This window comes from Acanthochromis polyacanthus, chromosome 4 (assembly GCF_021347895.1).
Source record: "Acanthochromis polyacanthus isolate Apoly-LR-REF ecotype Palm Island chromosome 4, KAUST_Apoly_ChrSc, whole genome shotgun sequence".
Taxonomy (NCBI): Eukaryota; Metazoa; Chordata; class Actinopteri; family Pomacentridae; genus Acanthochromis; species Acanthochromis polyacanthus.
In genome coordinates, this window is record NC_067116.1 from 39428321 (window position 1) to 39447352 (window position 19032).

General features: G+C 39.6%; 1 protein-coding gene across 1 annotated transcript in view; it reads right to left on the reverse strand.

Annotated features, from left to right (window-relative positions):
• Positions 1-9691, reverse strand: part of lingo3a (leucine rich repeat and Ig domain containing 3a) — a 44567-nt gene extending 34876 nt beyond the window's left edge. The window contains exon 1 of the mRNA XM_022191097.2: positions 9122-9691. The gene's annotated coding sequence lies outside the window, so the exon portion shown is untranslated. The remainder of the gene's footprint in view (positions 1-9121) is intronic.
• Positions 9692-19032: the final 9341 nt, after the last annotated feature.

Below are 19032 nucleotides of genomic sequence, written 5' to 3' on the forward strand. Positions count from 1 at the left end.
GACACATAACCTTTTGTTATGTAGCTTTTTTTTTTTTACATCTCAGAGTGCTGATATCAAGAACAGAGGATTGAAGTGAACTAGCCATAATAACTATAATATTATAACCATAATAAAATAAGTTTCTGGTTAGCTAGCTGTTAGCTATGCACTTATATCCTTTAAACAGTAAAGATCACTGACTCGGAATCACAGATGGACAAGGTTTAAATCCTACAGCTTACATTCACATTTCTCATCTCACCAGGAAGCAAACGAAAGTGACAGGACTGTGCACATGCACGCTTGAAAAAATACAGAACCAAAGAAGCAACAAATAAAATGAAAAAAAGCAAGGCAATTGAAGCGAAGATAAATACAGAGAGAAGCCTGACTGAGCAGTTCAATCTCATCCCCCTGTTCTACTGATCTCCACTTCAGGAAAATGATGTGATCAACTGATTATCTGATTCATGTTCAACGGCTGAAGAGGAGATAAAAGTCGGCTTTAGTTCTGACAGTGTGATCCACATAGGAGACAGAGAGGAAAACTGGAGGTTACGGACTGATACGAAGATGCGAAGAGACATGAGTCTTTAATCTTCATTTGTACAGATGGTTCACTGGGATATTTAAAATAGGTTTAGCGGGTTCAGAGACCAATTTCCTAATGACGATGACTAGAGGAGGGAAGCAGACAAAAGAGCTCCTCTAGCCAAAATGCTGCATAGCTCACATGCAGGAACATTCATTTTTTTTGCACAACAAATCTTGATATAAATGCATCATCATCACCTCAGCTGCAGCTCAGCTGAGTACAACACACTGTTAGCTGTGGACCCATTTGATGAATGATTAATTAAAGCACTGCTTAATACCTTGGCAGAGTGTTAATTGTGTCTGACCACAGCACATAAAGCTCTCATTAGAGTTGAAGTCATTAGCAGGTTCAAGATTGAGGGGATGCTATGACAAAAAAAATGCTACTTTTGATCAGGAAGCACTTAGAAATCAGTTAAGAGAAGTCGAAGACAAGATGAGTGCATATGTGTGTGTCTAGGTAAAGATATACTTCAGCTACAGGCGTCTGAATTTAATTAAGTGTTTTGATCTAATCATATAATGCCACAAAGGTTTTAAGACAGATCCAAAGGAAAAATGGAAAAGTGTGTGGTGCACGTCAGCAGACTCTGCATGTACACTTATATAATTGAAGAGAGCTGATTACAAAGAGGGCTGTGCAGTGCCTCGGTGGTTAGCGCTGTCGCCTCACAGCTCAAAGATCCAGAGTTTGCGTTTGGGCCTGGAATCTTTCTGTGTAGAGTTTACATGTTCTCCCTGTGCATGCGTGGATTTTCTCTGGCTTCTCTGGAATCCTCCTACAGTCCTAAAACATGCTGAGGTTAATTGGTAATTCTAAATTTTCCGTAGATGTGAATGCGAGTGTGTTTGTTTGTGCAGCCCTGGCGATTCGTCCAGGTGTCCCCTGCCTTCCCCCTAAGTCAGATGGGATAGGCTCCAACCCGCCCGTGACCCTAATGAGAATGAAGTGGTGTATAGATAATGACTGGATGGATAGATGGACGGATGATTACAAAGAGATCTCATGTGCAGGGAACTCGATATGAAAGATGTATGTTCCTCGACTCAATCCAGGGGACACAGCTGGCTCAACAAAGTGGTTCCACGCACAGTAAACCGCGAGCCTGGCTCAGCTGCTGCAAATGTGGTTAATAGCCGACCTAGAAGGACCGAGAATCCTTCGAGCCTTCAGTAATGTCATCTCTGGAATCTATCACTTCGTTATGCAAAGTAGAAAAGGTAAAATTACGAGAGCAATTGATAAAAGGCTACTTTTAAAACAAACTGTGTTCAGCATGCTGGCATCAATCACAGTCGGTCTGGCTGCTTTTTCATTTGACGAAGCAAAACCTCTCAAAAACCGTCTGAAAAAAAGGAGACAAATAAGAATTGTGAGGATGAAAACAACCAAATTAGAGCTTAGTGTTTACAATATTTAAAGCTCTGAACTGAGGTAAGGTTATATCTTCTAATTTCTACACCTGATTTAAGCTCTGAAGGACAGATGACATGGAGCAAAAGAAACAATCATGCATGTTCACACACACACAGCCAGTTTGACATCATCGGTTAACCCAGCATGATTATGCAGACACTGGGAAAACATGTAAACTTTACACAGAAAGGCCCCGACCCTGAGAATCGAAGGCAGGACCTTCAAGATGCTTGCAAAGCTAATATCGAGAACATTTTCTTATAGATCGAGAGCCAAGGAAGATGATGGACGTTGTGGAGATCATCAGGGCTAATAGATAGTATGTAGTGCAGTAAAGGTGACATTTGCTCTACTTATTTGCTTCTTTTAGCTCGCAGTGCATCCGATAATCACTGCTAGCCGGACTGCTGCATGAATACTGTGGGCATCTTGAGCTGAAAAGGACAGTTAAGGGCAAATCAGAAGGGCATAGCAAGAGCATTAGCTGGAGAACACAGCGCTTTAGTGCACTGGACAGTTTTACATCAAAGCTGCATTCATTTTAACACTTCATTTGAGACTGAAATTAGCAATTAGCAGAAATAAATGCTGTTTTCATTCACACAAATTAATACCCACAGGGCCGGGAAATGTTCAAATGTTTATGTTTAATTGGACAAATTTATTTGTAGATTGTTTCTAAATTATCAATACTATAGGGTGTGAAATGTATGTCCTTCTGTTTAAATCATGTCTTATGCTTTTAAGGATAGCAGAATCCTAAAGAAAGCCCCTGGCAGCAGCCCAGAACTCCATTTTCTTCAGCAATCTCAGCCATGATGGCCGATCCATATTGAAGAATATTGTTTTATGGCTGTCCACTCACAGCACTTCAAGCTGCCAGCAGCAATAGAAATACATAAAATGAAATGAGGCAGTGAGTTTGACAAGTATATAAACTCCCCAGATACCCTGCTCATTGTGCCATAACGCAACTCAATGTCGGAGACGCTTAAAGATGGGCAACTTCAAAGTACCAGCACACTGTTTCCAGAGGTTTAAAATGCGGATTTTGAACTTATAAGGTGTTTTACACGATTAAATTTGTGGTGAGGTGTGAAAGGATCAAAGTTTTCAGACAAAAAAACCCCCATTAAGTGCAATATCATGAGGAGTGACTTCATGCGCAAAGTAAAAGATGTAGTGCGATCTCTGATCTCCATTTAAGTCTGTAAGCATCTACACTCAGGAGATTCCTTTTGCTTCCTTTTAAGCGCTTATGTGATCCTACGGCCATCTCATCGCACATTATTTCATCCAGAGACCTCAGAACACATCAAATATTCAGCATGCAAAGAGCAAAAAACACTTCTTTTTCACCTCATCACTTCCTCTCTGGATCTAATCTGTGCCGTGGCTCCAGTCTGACTGAGCCGGTCCAACAAAGTCACACAGGACCTATCGTCGGTTAAATGAGCCGTTTTTGTTTAGAAATAATCTCTATAAAATACACAGATAGAGCAAACTGCATTCAAGAAGCAAGAAGTCAATTAGGAAAGTGGTTTACCTAAATGACAGCTGAGGAGGAGACCTTGGATAAGTGCTTGTAGTCAATGATGCTGCTATTATAAATAGTTTCTGTATAAAATAGAAAATATGTAAGCTCATTTGGTTTTAAACTGCAGACTAATATATTTTCTAGAGGGCTTCTGTATTGTGCTATACTTGATGCATTACTTTAGCTTTGTTGGCTTTAAAACACATAACAAAAGCCTCTGTCGTTACAAGTGGCTCCATTAGAGTCATAGAAATAAATGGCACTGCGATGACAAACTGCAGTATGTGGCGCTTCATTACTGCACCAACTTAAGAATTTGTCTCAGAGCCTCAGACTATTTTCCACAGGTCAGATTACACAAGTCTGAATAAAAAATACATTTGGCCTCAATTAAGCCTTGGTTAAAAATAAATAATGAAACAAATCCACAAAGTAAACCTAAAGGTCATTTAGAGAGATGAATTAAATATCACTCAGAAAGGTCATTCAGTAAGGACATTTTTTAAGGCAGTTGTTGCCGACTAGGGACACTTGTACCCGATGGGCGTTTCTGCAGCTGCCAAAGAAGACACGTAAAAACCACAGAGCTGCTTAAGTAATATTTATACAGTTAGATATCCACCAGGACCAAGCAGTCTTCTTTATGCTTATTATTAGTACTGTTTTTAATTCTATCCATCTATCGATCTAATACGCAAACAGCTGAAATAGTTTGATAAATAAACAATAAATACATAGAGGTGGCAAATGGATGGATTGGATAAACACATTCCCAAATTGTGTCATTGTTTCAAAAAGTCTTTGTTTTTACCTGATCAGGAAAATTTACAAAAAACCCCTACATATTCAGAAGTCTCCGTTTTATGGCCAATGAAAGGCACACCAACCTGCCGTAACGACACATCCTACAGTCTCTCATCCAGCAGAAGCAAAGTCTAGAAAATCTTTGTGTCCAGACAGGAGCTCCCCGATAATCTCACCACTCTCCAGTGGACACCTCTGGAATAGACTCTATCTGTTCTGGCTCAGTTTGAAGCATTAACCCAAAAAGTGAGCTCCTCTGATGCTTTGGGATCAAACATGAATCTTGCTGTGACGGTGCTTCAAAGACTTCTGACCAAATAAACAGACGATAAGGCTATAATCCAAACTTGGTACACACTTGTAAGTACATACACACGTGGACAAAATTGTTGGTACCCCTCAGTTAAAGAAGGAAAAACCCACAATTCTCACTGAAATCACTTGAAACTCACAAAAGTAACAATAAATAAAAATTTATTGAAAATTAAATAATCAAAATCAGCCATCACTTTTGAATTGTTGATTAACATAATTATTTAAAAAAACAAACTAATGAAATAGGGCTGGACAAAAATGATGGTACCCATAACTTAATATTTTGCTGCACAACCTTTTGAGGCAATCACTGCAATTAAATGATTTCTGTATTTGTCAATGAGCGTTCTGCAGCTGTCAACAGGTATTTTGGCCCACTCCTCATGAGCAAACAGCTCCAGTTGTCTCAGGTTTGATGGGTGTCTTCTCCAAATGGCATGTTTCAGCTCCTTCCACATATGTTCAATGGGATTCAGATCTGGGCTCGTAGAAGGCCACTTTAGAATAGTCCAACGCTTTTCTCTCAGCCATTCTTGGGTGTTTTTGGCTGTGTGTTTTGGATCGTTGTCCTGTTGGAAGACCCATGACCTGCGACTGAGACCAAGCTTTCTGACACTAGGCAGCACATTTCTCTCCAGAATGCCTTGATAGTCTTCAGATTTCATCGTACCTTGCACACTTTCAAGACACCCTGTGCCAGATGCAGCAAAGCAGCCCCAAAACATTACTGAGCCTCCTCCATGTTTCACCGTAGGGACAGTGTTCTTTTCTTCGTATGCTTGGTTTTTGAGTCTATGAACATAGAGTTGATGTGCCTTACCAAAAAGCTCCAGTTTGGTCTCATCTGTCCAAAGGACATTCTCCCAGAAGCTTTGTGGCTTGTCAACATGCATTTTTGCAAATTCCAGTCTCGCTTTTTTATGAGTTTTTTTCAGCAGTGGTGTCCTCCTTGGTCGTCTCCCATGAAGTCCACTTTGGCTCAAACAACGACGAATGGTGCGATCTGACACTGATGTACCTTGGCCTTGGAGTTCACCTTTAATTTCTTTGGAGGTTGCTCTGGGCTCTTTGGATACAATTCCAACGATCCGTCTCTTCAATTTGTCATCAATTTTCCTCTTGCGGCCACGTCCAGGGAGGTTGGCTACTGTCCCGTGGGTCTTGAACTTCTGAATAATATGAGCCACTGTTGTCACAGGAACTTCAAGCTGTTTAGAGATGGTCTTATAGCCTTTACCTTTAAGATGTTTGTCTATAATTTTTTTTCGGATGTCCTGGGACAATTCTCTCCTTCGCTTTCTGTTGTCCATGTTCAGTGTGGTACACACCTTTTCACCAAACAGCAGGGTGACTACTTGTCTCCCTTTAAATAGGCAGACTGACTGATTATGAGTTTGGAAACACCTGTGATGTCCATTAAATGACACACCTGAGTTAATCATGTCACTCTGGTCAAATAGTTTTCAATCTTTTATAGAGGTACCATCATTTTTGTCCAGGCCTGTTTCATTAGTTTGTTTTTTTTAAATAATTATGTTAATCAACAATTCAAAAGTAATGGCTGTTTTTGATTATTTAATTTTCAATAATTTTTTATTTATTGTTACTTTTGTGAGTTTCAAGTGATTTCAGTGACAATTGTGGGTTTTTCCTTCATTAACTGAGGGGTACCAACAATTTTGTCCACGTGTGTACATTGCACTTGATCTGACAAAAAAGTGGCATCAATGCATCCTCAATTATAGAACTGTACATATCTACATGTAAATTCATTTTGAATGTGAAAATTGTATGTCATCTTTATTATATGCATTTTTATCCTTATTGTGCTTTTGTTTTTCTTGTCTTATTACCATGCCTTGTCTGTATCTAGTGGCTGTAACATGTAAATATCCCCAGTGAGAGATCAATACAGTTTTATCTTATCTTATCTTAACAAACCGATGACATTGCTAAAGCTGATGGATACACAGTTTGATAGAATAAGCTTAAAACAGCAGACAAATGGTTGAAATATCCACTTTGTGCCACCAAAATTACAAGCAGAATGAGTGCCAATTTAAACGAACTGTTTGTCATTAATGGTTCATTTTAAATCAATTCGGGGAGACACTTGGATTCATCCGACAGGGCTGCTGGGAGCCACTGCTCAGAGGTATCGAGGTCAGCCGGGCGCCGTCGCCACTGCAAATGTCAAATGAAGCAATCATGTTTGGAAATAAAGAGACTTGTAAGGCCCAGATGCTCCCTGAGCTCTGCATTAAGGTTACATCCCCATCTGAACATCTATAATGGCATTACAGGAGTCTGCGAGTGGGAGGACGGCCAGCGCACGCAGACTCGCCATCCTTCCAGCTGGACATCTTAGCGGCGACAGCTGCCGTATCAGCGTGCCTGCAGGTATCGGACAGCCACTCACAGGAGCACTCTCTCCTTTCCAGTCCCTTCCTTACTTTTTCTCTCTATCCTCCGCCATAAGAGCAGCGGTGCCCTCGTCTCGCTGATGGCAGATGCGTCTCTCCTTTAGTGTCCTCATAAATACTCCAGAGTTGAAAACAATGAGGCCAACTGTGCAGCTGAGGTAATGTCACTATTGAGCTCCAATGACAGCTTTATGCGCAACAGAAAGGATCAAAATGAGAAGGTAAGTGTGGGCGTCGTAATGGACAAGACGAAGAGGCCCCCGTTCAACAATGCACTCCGAGGGACTTATAGAGCTGTCAGCAGTTATTTCATTACTGGCACATAAATCTGTCAAATAAGGAGGCTAAGTGGCATCTTGGGTACCATTAAGTGCTGTTGGATAATTGCATTCAATTCAGTGCTTTAGTGGTTTTTCCTCTTGGTTTCTAGGCAGTAAACGCTTTTAACAAGCAGGTAGGAATCCATCAGTTGACACGTGGAGAAAGGCAAGAAGTAAACAGTAGAAATGGCTTTAATGTGAGCTTAATCTGACAGTACAAAAAGTGGCAAATGGATCGCACCTGTAGCAGACAAAGTGCTGCGGCTCATTAATTAACCCACACATCTCATAAAACAGCCTTGTTGGCCATCGCAAACATTCTATGGTTCAGTTATTCAAGGGCATTTCAGCGGCAGAAAAAGGAGCTGGTGGTGACTGAACAAACAGCTCCAAATCTGCAATTAAAAGGAACCTGCTTTGCCTCCTGGGCCACAGATTCCCAAACACAAGACATGAATTTTGTGTGCCTATTACACTTCACTGCAAGACACTTTCACTGGGAAAAAAGTCTAATTCTTCAGTCACAGCACATAAGAAGCGGGCGACATGGTGTGGTTGGTAGTAGTTTTGACAGTTCTGTAGGAATGTGCCAGCAATTAAAACACTAAAAGATTCACAAGCATGTGGATCTCTACACTGCTGTTACTGGTTTCACACCGAGTAATTAATTGGGGCAAACATGCAGTGGCATCGGTGAAAATCTTTGCCAGGACCAGTGGCAGACCACAGGAATCAATACAGTAAAAGTGCTGCCTGCGGCTGAGAGATGTGGAAGTCGAGGTTTATAAACTGGGTGGCCTGATAGTCTGAGGGCTTTAGTTCTTCCATGGATTGCTGTTGCATGTCATTATTCTCAGCTGTCAATTTTTTCATAAAGGCACAAAAATACATTACAAAACCCCAGTGAAGACTGAGGCCATCATCAAGTGTATTTCTTTTCTTTATGCTCATAAAAACAGGTCATAAGTGCAGTCTCATAACTGTGACAGCCAGTTGCATGCTTTAATAATGTATGAAATGTATGGAAGAATTTCTGGGACATTGGGGTAAATCACAGCCCATGACAGACGAGGAATGAGATTAAAGCAAAACTGCACTCAGACCTTCCTTGGAATAATCATCTGATTTCCGGGAGCTGCACTAAGAACTGAACAGAGGCACTATAAAGGCAGGAGCAGAGCCGAGAGAAGGCTGAGCAAACACAGACAGAGGCTTAGATATGCCATGCGAACGACAGCCACCGAGTCTCTCGCCCTGAGATGACTGCAGGGATCGATCAAAGGCTGCCTTCCCCTTTCCTACCCCACATTTAGATCATTAAAACCTAATTGAGAACTGGTAAGCGAAGACACACACACACACACACACACTCACACAGAGTGGCTGCATGGGTGCACAAACACCACCATCTCAAGGATGACAATAGAAAGGCACAGGCAGAGTGAGATAATAAGACCTGATGTCCATCTGAGTTAGAGAGCAAATCGATCAGCCGGGACTGCACCACAACAGTGTGAGAGGAGGCTGAGGGGATAATAGTGTGAACAGGGTGAATCTCTCGTCCATCAGGTCGTTCAGGTGACAGTTGAATATAGCAAACTGGATGAAGGGGGGGAAGACACAGGCAGCAGAAGAGAGGGACATAATGGGTAAACACTAGAATAGAGAGGTGTGAAGAGTGGCATATCAGCAATGAGTGGGAGGAAAAGACGGGAAGTTGACTTACCCAGGAGAACAACTTGCACAGTGCTCCTTCCACATCTATAAGCCTGGAGGTGCTCTGGTCACTGCTGGCTATCTGCTTTGGATGGGTTTGTGCAGGGAAATGTTGCTCCTCCAGCCTCTCCAGACGCTGAGCTTCCTCCTCCTCTTCCTCCTCCTCCTCCTCCAGCAGCAGCAACAGCAACAGCAGCTGGACTGGAAAGCGTTCACTCACCTTCCCTCCTTTGCTGCTGAATTATCTACCGCCTCCCTAATGAAGTCCCCGGCTCTCCCCTCTCCTCTCTCACCTCCTTTGTGCTATGAAGGCAGCAGGAGCGGCTCCTCTCCCAGCGGGTTGCCGGCTTTGTGTCGCGGAGAAGCAGCGGTGAGGGGCTGCCACCGGCGGCGGCAGGCAGCTCGGACTGATGGTGCTCTGCTGATTGGGTTGCATGTGCATGAGTGTCCTGGCATTTGTGTGTGGAGTGTGGAGTGAGTGTTTGTTTGAAAGAAGACCCGGCTGCTGTTCATTGGGGCTCATCTGCGCTGTTGCCTCCCTCTCTCTCTCTGTCTTCCTCTCTCTCTCTTGTTTTGTGTTGCATTCAGGTCCTGTGGGGGAAAAACAGCTCAGAAATTCAGCCCACTCCAGTTTCCAGTGAGTGGGTATAATACAAAAAATAAAAAATAAAATAAAAATACAGGACAGTCGGAATTGTATGGAAATCCACATGGGACAAAATGAAAAAAAAATACGGCATTGTTGCATCATAAAAATGGGCTATGAATAAATACACTGAAATGTATAAATGCATATATACATAAACAGACTGCAGCTTAAAACTAAGATTTTAAATCTCGAAATGAGGCATCGAGAAGATGATTTTTATTAACTTTTTATTCAAATTTGGATGTTGCTCAGGCTTCAACTGCAGCATACATGTACATATAATAGATATTGTTTTTGTCATTATCATCTCAACAGAGTATTTTGTGCTGCATTCAGGTCCTGTGGGGGAAAAATGTCTGAGAAATTCAGCCCACTACAGTTTTCAGTGAGTATAGTACCATACGATACAGTACAGCAGGAATTGTATGGAAATCCACAAAATTGAATATCAAAAGCACTTTCATATAAAAAAATATGGGCATTGAAATGTATAAATTCACATATATTCACACAGACACACACACACACACACACATATATATATATATATATATATATATATATATATATATATATATATATATATATATAAACAGATCGTAGCTTTTTTTTAAATTACAAATCTAAAGTGCAAAATCCTGAAAAGGGCCATCCAGAAGAGGATTTTGATAAACTTTATTTTCGAATCTTGATGTTGCACGGACTTTAATTGCAGTATACATGTACATATAATAGATTTTTTTTTTGTCATCATCATCTCATCAGAGTATTTTGTGCTGCGTTCAGGTCCTGTGGGGGAAAAATGGCTCAGAAATTTGGCCCGCTACAGTTTTCAGTGAGTGGGTGTAGTACAATAAGATACAGCACAGCAGGAATTGCATGGGAATCCATGTGGGACAAAATTAGATAAAAAAAACATTTTTTAATAGATATGGACAATGAATAAATACATTAAAATGTATATATAGCATATAAATATATATAGGTAGTATGTGAGCAAACACCAAGACGATATGCAACTTGATAAATCAACCAGTAAAACAAAACAGAGGAAAGCAACTTGTAAGATCAACTTCTAAAATGAACATGAAATGTTAGGACCATTAATAGCAGCCAAAAGCCACTGGAAACTTTGTTTTCCTTGAAAATATCAACAGTGCAGAAACGTTTGATTGAAAGTCAAAGGCTGTTTCAAAGCTATGCTGAGCTGAACAAATTTAGAGGGTAATTAAATCAAAACAAACTGCAGCTTGTTATTATAAAACTAAATAGAAAATCTTTAAACATTTTCCTTTCAACACTTGTTTTGATTGACTTTATTTTTCAAAATTTTGATGCTGTCTGACTCTTAAACATAAATGCACGCATTATATACATATACAAAAACAGAAATTATTTAGGATTTTTTAAAACAGTTTCTTAAATTAAATGAATTACCAACATTATTATGTTAAAACTATTCATCAAAACAATAATGTTGGTTACTTTTATACATACACACACACACACACACACACACACACACACACACACACACACACATATATATATATATATATATATCTTGCTACCATGTATTTAAGTGTCTACTTTGACATTTTCACATATAATTTTTTTTAAATCATTTTTGTTCAAACTACTGGATAATGCCCATGAAGAAACTAACGTTCACAGTTTGTGTATGTATATTCTTGTAAAATGAAAGCAAAGAGGCTTATTTTGTCTTGTCAAAATGTTGCAGTACAATATTTTCTAATGCTACCACATCAGAATCTTCAGGGAAATCTAAATAAAGAACAATATACGACTGAAAAAGATATTTGAATGAGAGAAAGAAAAGCAGAGGAGAATCTGATTCTAAAAGAAGAAAGCAATGAAAACTGATAAAAGATCTTATCATTTACATAATTTAGTACCAGCACACCATGGACCAGGAACAGGTTGTAGTGAAGTACAATAAATGTGTTCCTTCTAAAAACCCTTTGCTTAATAGACCACAGATCAATTTATGAAAGGAATAGGAAGAGAACAGAATCTACCAAAACAGAAGAGGAAATAGAATGAGAGGCATCTTCCTCAGAGACACTAGCAGATGCTGGAGTGGTGCCTTTACTTCAGGTAAAATAATTGGACATTCCTGCTGTTCGTGTCTCAGGTGTGTTATTACAGGTACTGTGGTGCTATTTCCTTATTTTGAGTTTTTTTGGGGGGAAGCAATGAAGTGAAAAATCATCACACTCCTGCAAGTGAATGAACGAATGAGGGCACAGTTTCTGACTACTCGTCTGTTGAATATGACCACAGGAAATGCTCTTATTATTATCAGAGCAATTGTGTCCTCCTGTTTGAATGAAACAGACATGTTTGGATGGATTTTCTGACACTATGTCATCTAAATCCAGCCAGATACAAAGATATTTGTAGTCAGTGATCTGTCCACGCTGAGCGGTGATGTGCGAACTGTCAGCCACAATATCTGTCTCTAGAGAAGAGCATATGTTTATACGATCACAAAGAAAAGGCTTCCCTTCTGATGTTTGTGTGGATGCGGAGTCGAAGAAAGGAGCCAAGGGATTGAGACAGAAATGACTTTACTGAAAAAGATTTTATCAAAAATTTCATGTCAGAGGCCACTTTTATTCACATCTGTCAGCGGCACTTCACAAGGCTCTCGGGGCAAAGCATTGAGCTCAGGTGAGAAACAGAAGTTGTAGAAATTCTAATATACCTGTTCGGACTGAAGTAGAGTTGCATCTGATTTAGGACGACATATAGAACATGTACCAATCAGAAGTGAAAGATCAGATTCAATGTGAGTTGTTGAAATAGTCTGCACTTATATCACACCATCAGAACCTAAAACCAAACTCTACAAAGTGCTTTAGAACACACCACTTACAGCAGAGCATCAGTGAAATCCGTTATGAAAAAACTGATCTGAGTTACATATGAGTGACCACATTGTCCCAAAAAGCCAACCCTTAGAGAAAATAGGTTTTCATGTACTGAATTTACAGATTGATATCAACATGTTGTCAGTTAAATCAAGCAGACTTTTAAGAGTCCATATAGTCAAGTCAAATGTATTTCAATTTAAGAAATGGATAGAAGTCAGACGGTGAAGGTTGGATTAGGAAGGTGCTTGAAGCAACAGTTCAAAGCCACATCTGGCCTACTTCTGCCACATCTGGCTGCTTCTGCCGCCTGATCTGTGTGGACGAGCACATTGTCCTGGAGCAACAACAGCCAGCTTGAAGATTTCCTCTTCTTTATTTTTTGATTGCTTCAAACATTTTAGATTTTGTGGATGGTGATATAAGTCTTTATAGTACACAATCATGCCCCAAACAGGAGTTGCACCTCTTGTTTCTTGCTCCAGAACAAAACAAAGCTGGCGATCAAATCACAATCTCCACAGGTAACCACCAACCTACTATTCCAGCAGAGCAACAGCTGCAGCACTCTTGTAATACTGAGACACCAGGTGGTTGAAACTCCAGGAAAGCATTAAGGGAAACATTGTGTTTTGGATTTGGTGATGAGTGCAGAATGAAACTCTTCAAATCTCAACAGGACTGATGTCAAAACAGGATGTTGAACATCTCTGAAAAGAAATGACAATTGAAAGTCGGTCATAATGTACCTTTGCCAGGAAACATTGTGAACCAGTGAACATGGTGAAATGTTACAAATGTCGTCCTATCTGGGAAACTAAATTATTCTTTCTCTGCTGCTCTAGTATCCAAAATATTACTTTGAAAAAAGCATTGACGTATGATTTGACACACAAAATGCATCACTGCGACTCATTACCATGTTATGTAGGTCTGAAGATTCACAGTTTACACAGCTTGGGTGCCTTCCCCACCCCACTCATTCCTATCTAAAACACTAGGAGACCCATTTTACTATTCAATGGACCCGGATGCCGACAAGACTTGCATTCTTCCTTCAGGCGTCCTCACACATCTTTTACATTTCACTGCCGCCTTTTAACAGAGCATAAATCGGAGCCTGAGGCGGCGCAGGAGTGTCATATCCAGGTGAAAATGGAGGCTGTGCCATGTTTCATTCTATCTGCAGTGTGCATTGCTGTCCTCAGAAGGCGCAACGGGAGCTTTTCCTGAGCTGGTTTCATCTGTGCTGCAGGCTCAGAGCATGTGTGGGCTCTGAACGCTACTATTCATACTGTACGGTGGAAAACAGGAAGAACACACGGGAGTATTTGCATTTCTTTGCAGAATCTGAACGTGTTCTCTGCATCTTTAAGTCAGAACTTCTGCACCACAGCAGCCTGGCGTCCGGTGCCCTTCATGAATGTCATTTCCCCCCCGAAACCCTTTCCTTGGGCCGCTTATGGTAAAAGCTTTGCTGAGAGGTGGAGGATACTGTGTCACTTGGCTGAGCGCTCTGGAGCAGCTTTACCATAATCACGGCACAGTAATAATCACCTCCCACATGCTTTAAACCTCGGGGCACTCGTGAAATCAAGTCTGCTCCGGGTTTCAGGGGCTTTTCTGGCTGGATATTTTTGACAGTTTCTGCCGTACTCGAGTACTGAGGGGGTGAGTGTTGATAAATACGTTATGCATAAAACATGAACCTGCCTACTGTGCGGGTTGAAAGGCTGCACATCAGCTCTAGGACTTTACTCTCATTTGTCAAATTGAAAGCACTGCTTACCCTCTCTTTCTCTGTGCGGTTGTGTGCGGCTCAGCTACCAGAAGATCACAGTTATGGTCCTTGAATCCAAACGGTGCCATAAAGATATAAAGCAATTGAATACATCTATATGCAGTGAAAAGCACATATGTAGAGTTTTGGAGTGTCTCAGTCGTTTTACTCCGCTTTCAGATGGAAATACTGCAAAAAAAGCAGGACATACGTTGGCTTCCAATCAGGTGCGTGTGTCAGCTTTAGAGACCGACAATTACTTTTAATGTTGGTCACCGATGCAGCAGAAGGGAACACGCAGAGGTGGAAAGTGGCCAAATAGCTGCTTGATGATGCCGTCTCAGGCTGAGTCACGGACATTTTGTTTTAGGGTTTTTTTTTCTTCATTGTTCTCGAAAAGAAACTTTGTCTACCTGAAAAAAAATCAAATGAATGAGTAATTTAACCCTGACTTCAACAGCATATGGGCCAATAGAAGCCTTAAAAAAAAGCTGTTATCAGTTCCGGTACGCCACCAACAATGGCACAGTCAAGGAGGAAGGAATCTCATGTGTGGACTGATTCTGACTAACAGGGTCAACTGGTTAAGGAAAGACTTTCTTTCTCCAAGCTGTGATTCAGCGAGGCTAGACAAAGACAGATGGCATGAAAAAGCTTTGTTTTGTCATCAGCGGCTGGACTATTTGACTATTACATTTAGGTTTCATATCTCTTATATGTGATTTTACTACAACTGAAGGACAAAAAAACCCAAAACTACCAGTATCACTTATTGACTAGTAGCATAATACCAGATTACTGATACAAATTAAATAGTTCTCATTAGATTTTTTAAAGGATTTTGTGTGTGTTGTGTAATTAATCACCAAAACCATGAATACAAGTTTTAAAGTTGACAAAAATTTCTAAAAAAAAAAAAAAGAAGTTGCTCCAATACATCTTCTTCTGTAGTTTTTGTTTGTCATGTTTTTGTTCATGCAGCAACTTTCAAGAAAAAAACAAATGAATTCAAAAACAATGTTGGTGCTAATTACCTTTTGCCCTGACTTTTTTGAACTGCAATTATGTATTTCAACACACAATATTTAAATCTTGAAACACACAAACTTAAATCACCCCACAATTTATAAAAGCACGTGAAAAATTAAACTTTATGGTTTTTACCCACTAGTATGTTGAACTGAAGGATAGAGCAGCCAAATTTTACCACTAAATATGAGTCCACTGTTAGTCATGCTGCAAAATATTCCCAAATTCATGACTGTCTGAAACTGTCAAGGCATGTTTAGAGGAGGAGACTTGAATTCCTGAACTCAAGGTGAAGAAAATTTAAGATTTCGAACCAATTTCATGAAGTTACAACAACTTGAATTTAACTAACGCCGAAATTTGACTTCAAATTACGCACAAGTTGATGAGCAATTACCAATCCAGCTTGAATGTTTTTTTTTTGTTTGTTATTCTAAAAACATTCGGAGGAAGTTCTGCAAACTTTTAATGATGTTTTTCAGCTGAAAGTTTTCTTTCAGTTCCCAGAATATTCTTCTTACTGGCCGGATAAAGTTTGCTCTAAAAATGTCCCGAAAACAAATGTTGCAATGAGAATGTCCTTCCTTTGTTGCTGTGTAACATTGCAGGAACATTTTATAGAAGCAACAGCAGCAACATCCACAAAACATCCAGAGACTATTGCGTGCAAAATGTCGATCAGATTACAGGAACATTCTTCTGTGGCCTGGAGCCTTGGTAACAGCTTGAAAATGTTTTTTTTGAATCTTGGGTTGAGAGCACTGTCTTTTTTTTTTTTTTTTTAAGATGGAAGATAATCTGACAACATCCTCCAAACATCCTCTCAATGTTAGTTCACTTTTAACCTCATGGCAACATTATTTGAACTTGTAAATATCCTTAAAAGCTTCTTTGAACATTAGATTAAAATGTTTTCTTTCAGAACTAGTAGATATGTTGCCCTAAAACAATAATAAAATCATCTAAATCAACCAATTGGAGTCTTTATCTTGCAATTGTACATTTGATTGGTCTCTTGGATGACTTTTTAGAGTGTAATCACCCCGAAACCCTGGAACTAAGTCTCCCTGGATCCATCTCCAACCACTTTTATTCCTCATCTCCTTTCCAGTTTTGCTTCCCCAGTGCTGCTCTGCCTCGAGGACTCTGTTCTGCCTGGTTCCACTGAATTGACCCACTGCTCCGCCACGTTCAGCTTCATCTGAGCTCCAGCTCCCAGCCTGATCCTGCCCCTCAGCCTGCACATCCACATCCAACTACAACAAATTACCTTCTAAATTCTCCCTGTAAGCCTCGCACAGCTTCACCAACACCGACTCAAAGACACAGATGCAATGTTTGCTGAACAACACCCCAAACCACAAAGCTGCTATTTACTAAGTCAGTATTTCTCTCAGCTTTAAAGATCTACGACCGCGATTCACCTTGACTGGAGGCCGCGAGCAAAAGACTCACCAAGATTCATATTATTAAAACTCGCACACGCATATAAACAAGCAGCTAATGACCTTGGGCAAATTAAAGCAGTTTTGCCCATTAATGCACTCCCACTCACTCAAAACTAAATACATAACAAAGTGGAAAAGTGCAGATTTTGGTGAATGGAGGGCAGAGAAAAGCACAGCAGTGGGATGAGGCGCTGGCATACTTAACGTTTTCCTGAAATGCAAAGTAGGCGTATATATATATAAATATATAAATATATATACATACACATTTATTTATTTATATTACTTTTCCCCATTAGCTTTGCAACTATTTGAAGAAGTTTAGATTTTGACCTGATGCCACTATGAAAAGAAAAACAATCAGCAAAGAGATTTTAGAATTTGTCCTTAAGGGGAGGCATTAATGTCAGAAGATTAATAAGTCTGCAGGATTCATCATCTGGGTACCAAAAAGTAAATGTTGCTGCAATCTGATGCTTGAGGAGATATTTCAGTCTGAATCAAAGTGGTGGACTAACAGACAGGCACTGGCAACATCCCAAGAGAAGCTATAAAGAAGTTTTAATGAAAAGCCAGACAAAAATGTACATATATTACACAGTAAAATATGTAACATAGGTAAAATCTGTACATTTCACAGTAAATTGTTTTAGAAGCTACAGGTAAAAGCTAAAATGACATCAATAAAAATATTAATGAAGAAGGAGTTACCATTCATTAAAATACGGATTTTAATGTGGATTTTGATATATTTGACCTGTTTTTATTTTATTTAATTTTACTAGTTAATATCTGTAATTTTACAAAAACAGTAACAACTGCAAATTTCACAGTAAATTATTTCAGAATTTACAGGTTGAAACTTAAAAAAAACAACGCAAACAAGAATTAATTATCATTCAGAAAAATACTGATTTTTAATGTGGACATTGTTGTCGTATTTGGACTGTATTTGGACAAGTATTAAAAATCCGTGATTTTACTAGATAGTACTTGTAATTTTACAAAACAAGTAAAATCTATAAATTTCAGCGTAAGTTATTTTAGAATTTATAGGTTAAAAACTTATAAAAACATAAAACACATAAGGAATAAACTATCATTCATTAAAATACAAAATACAGATTTTTAATGTAGACATTACTGACGCATTTAGCCTTTTTTATATTATCTCGGAATTTTACTAAGCAAGCAAAGTCTGTAAAAAATTTCACAATAAATTGTTTTAGAAGTTACAGGCAAAAATTTATAAAAACATAAAATGTTGGCCTGTTTAATATGGTCATTTAGTACATTTAAAAAAAATCTGTGATTTTATTCATTAATATCTGTAATTTTACACAACAAAACTAATCAAAACTCATAAAAGAATAAATAGAATAAATAAATTCATAAAAATACTGATTCTTAAAATGGACATTATTGACATTTTAGGCTTTTTTTTTTACAGTAAACAGTAAATTAATAGATTATTTTACAAGCTGTTATCTGTATTGTAATCTCTAATGTTTAATGAAATAATAAATAGTTTTAGAAATGACAAAAACTCATTTAAAAAACTTTTTGCAGTGCACCGGATACTATAAACAGTATTTACACTACAGTATATGACTGTAGGCAGATGAGTGTGCATGAGGCATCATATTTCTGTTCATGTATGTCCCACCAGGCTTGCATGCACACCAGTGCATGTTCAGGAGTTTATTCCTGCGGCCGTACAGTCAGTGTCGTGCAGAGCCCATCTGGCCTCTGGCTGCCGTTAGCCTCATCCACCACCGTGACGCTGACGAGGAGAGCAGCAGCAGTACTACAGGAGCTGCATCAGCGTGAGAGTCTCCATGCAAGCACAGCGTCACATCTTCAGTGCAGCTGTGAAAAGGGCTGCATGAGTAATCGCTGCTGCTCCGCTTGTCTCTTCGCCTCGGACTCCCTGCGGGTGAGTCGAGCTCAGAGGTGGCACATGTACTTCACTGACGGCGCCGACATGCATCCATCACACCTTCAGCATGGATGTGAACAGATTCACACGCAGACAAAATGGCAGGAAACAAAAAAACCCTCGTCCCTGCTGGTGTGAGCTGCACATTCCTCCTCTGCTCTACCTGAGGTGTGATTAGGTGG